At 44.4% G+C, this 9,977-nt stretch overlaps 1 long non-coding RNA gene across 1 annotated transcript in view; it reads left to right on the top strand.

The window, feature by feature from the left end:
- LOC108784380 overlaps nucleotides 1-9,690 on the top strand; it is a 25,884-nt gene extending 16,194 nt beyond the window's left edge. Inside the window, exons 2-4 of the long non-coding RNA XR_001941064.1 lie at nucleotides 3,472-3,481; nucleotides 8,516-8,518; nucleotides 9,681-9,690. This is a non-coding gene — a long non-coding RNA (uncharacterized LOC108784380). The remainder of the gene's footprint in view (nucleotides 1-3,471; nucleotides 3,482-8,515; nucleotides 8,519-9,680) is intronic.
- The last annotated feature ends 287 nt before the right edge of the window (nucleotides 9,691-9,977 follow it).

Genomic DNA, 9,977 nt, shown 5'->3' with positions numbered 1-9,977 from the left:
GGTGTTGTTTGGTAATAATACTGATGATGTAGGGGGGATTATATCGTTTATCATTTAACGTTAAGCGTTGGGGAATGATTGAGAGCTGAGCAAATAAAATGAGATGTACAGAGATAGACTGAGCTGGAGCAAACATATTAGCTGGGTCACCCACATCAACCAATGACATTCCGGCTCTCACTTTTACATGGGAAGAAAACAGGAAGCAGTCTAATTGGTAATATAAATAGCAATATTGTTGCAATAAAGTGTAACAAAGTCAAAACTTTTTATTTAGTTTTGAATCATTTTGGTTATTAGCCAGGGCCGGATTGCCCACAAGGCCAACCAAGGCCTGGCCTTGGAGCAGCAGGGAGTAGAGGGGCAGCAGGGGTGTGGGATTCCTATCTCCCGATGCCCGGGACATGCAATTCCGGGCGACGGGTGGGTATTTGTTTTCTACATTCAACCCTGCTTTGGGCAAGCAGAGCTAATTGTACAGTGGGGAAGCCACCACTTGTTTTGTACATGAGATCCCGGCAATGTTGCCGAGATCACTTGTATGCAGCCTTCAGGTCTTCCATTCTCCATGGGGGGGGGGTGGGGGGGGGCGCATTGAGTAACCTGGCCTTGGGGCAGCAGAGAGAGTAAATCCAGCCCTGTCAGTAGCCCAACACTGCTGTCTGTGACCCCTTTGGGGGGGGGGGTTCCCTTTACTTCCTGTCCCAGAGAAAACAAATAGGAAATTAGAGAAATCTCTTCAAGGCGATGGAAATTGTCTTCTAAGATGGTCGTCACCAAAGCAGGTGTCCCCATGTAAGTTTGCTGCATGAGCCGGAGAAGGGGGGGCTTTTTGCTGCCTGAGCCGGGGGGATAGTGATGCCACCCTCCGCAGACCTGGGAATGCTCTGGCCGACGTCCCACCCAGCTCCTGGCAGCCAGTGACGCCACTGTGTCCCAGCTCTTAGTACACTTGGACGGCCTTGTGCAACAGAGCGGCTACTATACATGTGGCCCTTGGACAGTAGGCTATACACCAGGTGTTACGATCTGGATCAGGCTTGGAGTCCATTAGGTGAAACAACAGGCAAAGTCGTAGTCAAACAGGCCGAGTTCGGTACACAAGCAGACGGTAGTAGTGTAGGAGCAGGCAGAAGCATAGTCAGAGAACAAGCCAAGATCAGTAGCCAAAGATATCAGGTAGTCGGTGAATCAGCAGCCAAAGGTCGGTACACGGGTAGCAGTATGAGTGGATTGTATCACAGGAGGAGCAATGAAGCAAGATCTTGGCGGCAGCACAATAATCTGTCAAACAGGAAGTGCAGAGGCATGGCTTAAATAGGAAGTTCAAGGGAGGAGCAGAGTTCAGTAGAAACTAGGTTTAACTGAGGATTACACAGGAGATCAGGCAAGGAGCCATCCAAGGTTCTAAGGTGGATCAGCAGTTAGAACCACTGCCAGCTACAGCAGAGGCCCTGGGTTCAGATCCAGTTCCTGACACCAGGGCTCCAACTCCAGGACTTTTGCCAGTGGAATAACATACATTCAAAACATATTATTATTCTAAAGAAAAAAAGAGTAAAAAAACACAGAGGGGATCCTGTGGATTGGCCAGTAGATCCACTGCTTGTGAACTGGTCAGATCCCAGTCAGCAGACGGGTCAGATCTCCCTCAGAAGCTGCACAAGATGAATATTACTAGAAAAATGAGAGCCAATTGGCAGCTAGGCCGTGTTCCTTGACAGAGTATAAATGTAAAATTTTCATGTTTGCCTGGATGGCACCTTCAGGGGTCATCTGTCACGACGTGACATGACCAACGCGTTTGCGACAGTAATCTAAAATCCTAATACGCCATCAAGAGCAGGAAGCGGACTCCTAAATAGGCCGGCACAGCAAAATCCATTACGCCTCGCTATCCGCGTTATTAAACTTTTATTTTAAAGTTGAAATCCTCCTCCCGATAGCCCGGGCTGCCCGATGCATTTCTGAGTGGTTAAATCACTTCTCTCCCAATCTGCTCTAGGTACTTTCTTATTTATAAAGTGGGGAATGAGCATCTTTGCGCCCAGAGGCAACTGCACAAAACAATCACGATAAATGGATTATTAATTTTAATTTGCGCTTCTTATTACTGATCCGGGAACATTATATTACTTCTCCGGCATTTCAATATAATTTATATCTTTAAAAAAAAAAAAAAGGGTGGAGCTAAAATTAAAATTTATTTGAATTTAACGGGTCATGTTTCAATATCTTTTAGCAAGCCTAATAATCTGGCGCGGGGAGAAGAAAAAAAAATGGCATTCCGACATATGTCCAGCCAAAATAGAAGCGCAAAAATATGTCAATCTGTAAAGAAGAAAAAAAAACGGAGAGCCTGGCAGGGCCGGGGTGAGGAGGAATAGAAGGAGTCAGTTGGCACAGCTCAGTGGGGGGGAGATGAAGTGATATGATAGGCATATGACATGAATGCCACCACTTCAAGGACAGGCAATGTCAAGCAGAGAGACTAGAGAACAAGCTGCAGATGGCAAAGCCATGTGAACAGGCTATGGCCTTATTTTGGGACTGGTGTGTGGGAGCGCACTTAGAGATTCTTTTATCTGAATTACAAGGCAATTATTCTTTATTTAAAACCATCAGAAGAAAAAACATTGGGGGCCAAACTTTACAACCCAAGCTGGTCAGAGCTCTCTAAGTACAAGAAATGTAAAGCTACACTTCTATCCCAGGGTTTCAGAAGCTATAGAGTTATAGACCTCATGATGCTGTAGCCCCCATCACCTTCTGTGAGGTGGCTACTAGACATTTAGTGATAGCCCGGGATGTAGTCAGCCTGGCTGGAATAATAGTGGCAATTATCTGGTTAATTCCTGGTGTCTGCCATTGCCGGTACCTCCCTGGGCGGAGTGGGACAGCCAATGTGTCATATTGTGGGACAGCCAATGTGTCATATTGTGGGACAGCCAATGAGAGACACTGTAGTGTATGTACAGTACAGCAGCCAATCACTGGGTTCCTCTCAGCCAGTGGTGCATGCTGGGATAAGGTACATATACTGGAGGAATTTGCCATGTGCTCAGAGTAGCTGGGACCAGCCGTGGAATAGGGCCTAAGGCGTGGGGGTGGGCATATGCTGGGGTGAGGGAAATGTTTCCCTGAGGCCTCCAACATGGAGAAGGCATGTTTTGCTGTTAGGGAAAGAGACCCAGGACCAATGACTCTTGAAGTATCCTGGAAGCTGAGGACTTCAGAGGCATGGCCGGTATCTTTCCTGTTTGAGGATCTGTATTCATCCTGCTTAACTGCTACATCAGTTGCCATTCGCTGCCGCCCAAGTGGATCTACACTGATAGGCCAACAAGGTCTGGTGAGTCTGGAGCTCTTGTCAGTTACCTCTGGAAGTTTAGAACCCCCCATATCCTCTCTCCTCAGAGAAGATGTTTAATAAAACGTTATTCTGCATTATACTATTGGAGTGGACATCAGCTTGTGGGCAGTAGAAGTAGGGTGGTTACGGCTAATGGGTGGGCAGCTAAAGATCATACCCTAGACAGACTAGAGATGAACCGGGCATTCAGCGCGCTCCTTCGGGGGTGAGCGCTACAATGTCATAACCTATAGACCTCATGATGTCACAGATTATTAATAAATTATGATTTTATTATATCATTTAGTACAATATAGTCCTGCAACTTTTAAAGGCCAGTTAAGATCATCTAAAAATATTCCAGCCAATCAGGAAGCCGGGCAGCTGTTAATGACTTGCCCGGCTTCAAGTAAGGTACTCGATATTGACGAGTACCGAAATGCAAATATCGGTACTCGTACCTCATACCGAAAAACCTGTATCGGTGCATGCTACAAAAAACTCACCATGCCTCTTACTAAATACCACGTCTACTTTCTGAAAAGGGGGTCATCTCCTTTTATGTAATGGAGATGAACAAAGGCAGACATGTTTGAAGTCCACCCTAGGTGACAACCATGGTTCCTGTCATGCATACAGCGAGGAGGTGAGTGTAGCCACCCAGGTTATTGTTATTCAAAGGAAGAAACCTAAAAAAAAAGCAACAATATATGAAAAGTTTTGGTTTTTTGTTTAAATACACTTTAAACAATCAAAGTAAAACATCTCTGCTCTTCATTCTCCTTTTCCTGTCCATAGAGAATTTTCTAGATAACCTCATAAATATTCGCATTCTTGCCCCTTCACCGCCTGGCGCATCACTATCTGTCAGGCTTAAAAAATTCAAAATGGTGTCATCAACAGCACAAAGAATAGTAAAAGGTACAAAAAAAGATTTCAACATTTGACAAAAGCAGAATATTAATGATATCGGAATAAAATGTAATCATTTATTAAACACAATTGTGATTGGTCGTCTTTACCCAATCCACCCCGGATTGAGCCCCCTCGTATAATTCTGTTTACACAGCTCTGCCTAAGCTCTAAACATCTGCGTGTCTCCCCCTTCTGCTTTATTACATGCCATTTGTGCTGCGCTATAAACACATTTCCATATCCAACATCAAACAATACCTGCGACCTTTCCCGCCGTTGCTCGGGAGATAATTCAGCCTCTTTGTTGTGACAAAGTAATATCCCTGGTGCCGGGTCAGCAGGACCTGCTCATCAGTGCCTGGCTTCCTACATAATTATTAAAATGACTAAGATGCTTTCTCTAACAGCTGATAAACATAACATAAAGAGTCCTATAAACAGGCCCTGGAATAAACACGCTTTTTTATCATTACACAAATAAGATTTATTATGGTGTTACTCCTCTCCAATGTATTCCAATATATCAAGCCATCTGCCTAAGGTGAAAGCGTCACCTAGAAAAAAGCATTGCCATTTTGTTTATTTGTTTAACACAGCGGGTTAGTCTGAATTTATTTAAATGCAAATTACTTTAAAGAGACACTATGTGCTTTTTATTGTATCTTTTCCTATAGTGGGGGAGGCATACTGTTCGTGCAAACTGTGCACAAGGGCCCTCTGAGAGTTGGGGGTCCAATAATATTATATGTTGGCCAGGCAGGCAATGGAATGTAGGTGGTGTTCATGGTCTGAGCTCATTTTTATGTTAGAACTCTTCCTTCCTTCCCATCTTCTGCCCCCTCCTTTCTCTTTCCTTTCCTTTCTTTCTTTCCCTTTCCTATCTGTACTTTCTCTTTCCTTTCCTCTCTATACTTTCCCTTTCCTTTCTCTTTCCTTTGCTCTCTATACTTTCCCTTTCCTTTCTCTTCCTTTCCTCTCTATACTTTACCTTCCCTATGCCTTTCCTCTCTCTACTTTCCCTTTCCTTTCTCTTTCCTTTCCTCTCTCTACTTCCCCTTTCCTTTCTCTTTCCTTTCCTCTCTATACTTTCCCTTTCCTTTCCTTTCTCTTTCCTTTCCTCTCTATACTTTACTTTCTCTTTCCTTTGCTCTCTATACTTTCCCTTTCCTATCTCTTTCCTTTACTCTCTATACTTTCCCTTTCCTATCTCTTCCCTTTGCTCACTATACTTTCCCTTTCCTATCTCTTTCCTTTGCTCACTATACTTTCCCTTTCCTATCTCTTTCCTTTGCTCACTATACTTTCCCTTTGCTTTCTCTTTCCTCTCTATACTTTACCTTTCCTATCTCTTTCATTTCCTCTCTATACTTTACCTTTCCTTTCTCAACCCTTTCCTCTCTATACGTTCCCTTTCCTTTCTCTTTCCTTTGCTCTCTATACTTTCCCTTTCCTTTCTCTTCCTTTCCTCTCTATACTTTACCTTCCCTATGCCTTTCCTCTCTCTACTTCCCCTTTCCTTTCTCTTTCCTTTCCTCTCTATACTTTCCATTTCCTTTCTCTTTCCTTTCCTCTCTATGCTTTACCTTTCTTTATCTCCTACCTTCCCTCCCTATACTTTCCCTTTCCTTTTTCTTTCCTTTCCTCTCTATACTTTACCTTTCCTATCTCTTTCCTTTCCTCTCTATACTTTACCTTTCCTTTCTCTTTCCTTTCCCTTTTATTTCTCTTTTCTTTCCTCTCTCTACTTCCCCTTTCCTTTCTCTTTCCTTTGTCTTTCTTTTCCCTTTCCTTTCTCTTTCCTTTCTCTTTTCTTTCCTCTCTATACTTTCCCTTTCTTTTCCCTTTCCATTCTCTTTCCTTTCCTCTCTTCCTTTCCCCTTTCTTTCCCTTTTCTTTCCTTTCTCTTTCCTTTCTCTTTCCTTTCCTCTCTATACTTTACCTTTCTCTTTCCTTTCCTCTCTACCTTTCCTTTTCCTTTCCCTTTCCTTTCTCTTTCCTTTCTCTCTCCTTTCCTCTCTTCCTTTCCCTTTCCTTTCTCTTTCCTTTTCCTTTCCTTTCTCTTTCCTTTCCTCTCTTCCTTTCCCTTTCCTTTCTCTTTCCTTTCCTCTCTTCCTTTCCCTTTCCTTTCTCTTTCCTTTCCCTTTCCTTTCCCTTTCCTTTCTCTTTCCTTTCCTCGCTATACTTTCTCCTTCCTTTCTCTTTCCTTTCCTCTCTATACTTTCTCTTTCCTTTCTCTTTCCTTTCTCTTTCCTTTCCTCTCTATACTTTCTCCTTCCTTTCTCTTTCCTTTCCTCTCTATACTTTCTCTTTCCTTTCTCTTTCCTTTCCTTTCCTCCCTTCCCTTTCCTTTCGCTTTCCTTTCTCTTTCCTTTCCCTTCTCTTTACTTTCTCTTTCCTTTCCCTTCTCTTTCCTTTCTCTTTCCTTTCCCTTTACTTTCTTTTTCCTTTCTTTTCCTTTTCCTTTTTCCCGTTCCCTTCCTTTCCCTTTCAAGTATTTTATAAAAATAAAGGCAGCTGTTTATGATACACGATGCTTTAGGAAACAGAATGTAATTCGATTAGAATTTAGTATATGTGAAAGAAATCAACCTCTGGTAGCCTGCATTCAAAACTGAATCTGAAGCCTTTAAATGCATACAGGGTGCCCAGTCTAAACTACTCAAGACTTCAGTTTTCCAGTTGGTGCTCTAGAGGGATAGGCAACCTCGGCATTCCTATCCCATCCTGGCTCTGCCTCTAGCTCTGGTTGCTAGTCATGCAATGCCTCATGGGACTTGTAGTTCCTCCACAGCTGGAGCTCCTAGGTTGCCTATCCCTGCTGTACAGTCTCAGCCTGTGCCTCTCCCTTTTATTAATGACATTGTGACCTGGGAACATCTTTAGCTTTCCTGTTTGTAATGCCGGAAAAATACACCCAGAGCAGGCTCCTGACAGGTACCCATAAGATTCAAAACCACCTTGCAATTTTCCACTGGGGTCGCAAGAGTTGCAACAATCTGGTGGGGGTTTCAAACCTCTGGTAGCTAACCAAAGCAGAAGTTCATTTTGGGTGGTGTCACCCTTTAAGCACTCTTAAAGACATACAGCTACCCACATTCACCAAAAGGGCAGAAGGCAGAAGGAACTTCAGGCAAACTAACCCCAATGTCAACAACAGTCATCCATCGGTGCTTCCGCTTCACTGCTCCCACCGCGCCTTTGTACTCTGTTAGCTCGATTGGAATTAAAGCACCTGGGCTTATTAGATGACTAAACATCCCCTCTAATTACTGAGCCGTGATGACCTCATCTGTATTCGGTCACCTGGGTATAATTAAGGATACACTTAGTAACGTGGCAATGAGGTACTTCCTTCTTACAGCAAGAATAGAAGAAAAGCTTCATCACACATCAAGGACTTTCGCCGAGTCCTTGGATCAGCGAGAAGGTGGCGTGCAATATTCTACCCCCGGCGTGCTCTTAAAGGGAACCTTCTGGGTTGAAATTTGGAGGCAGCCATTGCGACGCAACTAGAATTTTCAGCAATCTACCTACTGTATAGGATTCATTTAATCCCAGTTTTTCGAGAATCCCGAATCTGGGGCAGCCATACACATTAGAAGCAGGGGTGAGCGGTTTGATTTTGGTGAAATTGGTTTTGCCAAACCATGGAATTACCAATTTCGTCATACCTGAGGTGAAATTTTCTTGAAGTGATAAACTCTTAGAGCAGAGGTAGGCAACCACGGCACTCCAGCTGTTGTGGAACTACAAGTCCTATAAGGCACATGTGTCAAACTCAAGGCCCAGGGGCCTGCCAGGCCATTTCTTAGACTTCTACTTTTGGATCTAGGTATTATGTTATTACTAAAACCAGTGGTAATCGAATGCAGAGGCAATTATGATAAAGATTAGATACATCTATATAGTCTTACAGATACCTTTGAGGGCAACCATAATGTTGATGTGGCCCACGATTAAATTGAGTTTGACACCCCTGCTATACGGCATTGCAAGACCCTGACAGAAATAGGCATGACTCCTAGCGGCAGAGGCATGATGGGATTTGCACTGTCACCACAGCTGGAGTGCCGAGGGGATATTTAGGCTCTGTTCACACCTAGGCGTATCGAATATGCGCGTTTGTCGCGCATTTCGTGACACGCGTTTTTACCGCGATTCGCTACTTGGCTGTATCCCAATGGAAACGCGCTACAAAAACGCCGCAAAGAAGCTCATGTACCTTTTCAGGCGTAGGCCGTTTTGTAGCACGTTCAGACGGGCTGAAATACGGCCCGTTGTGAACCATGCCCATAGAAAACAATGGGATTTTCATGTTTGAGCGTTTTGTAGAGCGTTCGTAGAACGTTGAACGCGCTACAAAACGTACAGGTGTGAACCAGGCCTAAGGGTAGTTTGTTACATTTTATTTTGTGTTTTTTTAATCTTTTTTATTATTTTTATGGATCTGATCCATATCTGTGTTCTGGCGCTTTACATTTTTATAATTTTTTCTCCTTTCTATGAAAAAAAAAATCTAAATTAACGAGGATAATTAATGTCCATTTTGGGCACAAGATCATGGCCAGAAAGGAGCCTCCATAACCCTCAGAAGTCTTTAAGGGCCTGTTCACATCGGTACTGCCCGTTCTATGCTACTTATTTTCAACGGCACCCCACCACACTAAGGGAAAGGTAATACACTGCTACTACCATGCATTGTAGCGCACGGCTTTGCAAAAAAATGTCACATGTCTGTTTTTTCCACCATTTTGGTGCATTGCCAGCCTAATCATTTGGATGGGCAGCCTTAACGCAATACACAGTAATTCACAAAACCAGGCACGGTTATAAGTAATCTATGCATTGTGGGGCACTGTGTCAAAATAAAATAGCGCTTGTTCATTAAAATATGAATGGGCTGCCTGCACTATAACATGCAATCAGAGCCAGATTTCCCACAAGGCCAACCAAGGCCCGGCCTCGGGGCAGCAGGGAGTAGAGGGGCAGCAGGGGTGTGGAATTTGTATCTCCCAACGCCCAGAACATGCAGTTCCGGGCGCCGGGCGGGTAGTTGTTTTATACATTTAGCCCTGCTTTGGGCAAGCAGAGCTAAATGTACAGCGGGGAAGCCACCTCTTGTCTTGTACAAGCGATCTCGGTGATGTCGCCGAGCTCACTTGTATGCAGCCTGCAGGTCTGCCTTTCTCCATGGGGGAGGTGTTTGGCGTGTGAGGGGGGCGCATTGAGGAACTTGGCCTTGGGGCAGCAGAGAGAGTAAATCCGTCCCTGCATGCAATATACCTCACGGCATGGAACAGTGTGAAAGGGTGTTTAACGCAGTGTGATGCATCGGCATTGCATAACAATCAGGGTCGGACTGGCCATCGGGCATACTGGACACTTCCCCGGGTGCCGGGCCGAACACAATCAGCCTAATCATGTTCGGCCTATCCCGGCCCGCTATGCTTGAAGCTACCTTGCAGCTGCTACCACCTGATGGCTGCCTATGGGTGCATTGACAATGTCTTATAACACAAAATGAAGAGGTTGTAAGAGAAGATTGTAATGTGTGTGGTCTGCTTTAGACCAGTCCCATCGTAGAAAGTGCCTGCTGCCTGAGCATCCGGCGCTCCGGCTCTCCCAGAGCTCTGCTGCCATAATTCAAACTTGACCAGCTGCCCCGTTAGTTCCTCGCAGTTCAGAATGCCAACGTCTCGCCTTTTTCACA

Source organism: Nanorana parkeri, unplaced genomic scaffold, assembly GCF_000935625.1.
Source record: "Nanorana parkeri isolate BGI_ZX_2015 unplaced genomic scaffold, ASM93562v1 scaffold6, whole genome shotgun sequence".
NCBI lineage: Eukaryota > Metazoa > Chordata > Amphibia > Anura > Dicroglossidae > Nanorana > Nanorana parkeri.
The sequence above is the reverse complement of the archived record's forward strand: the minus strand, read 5'-3'. Positions and strand labels throughout refer to the sequence as shown.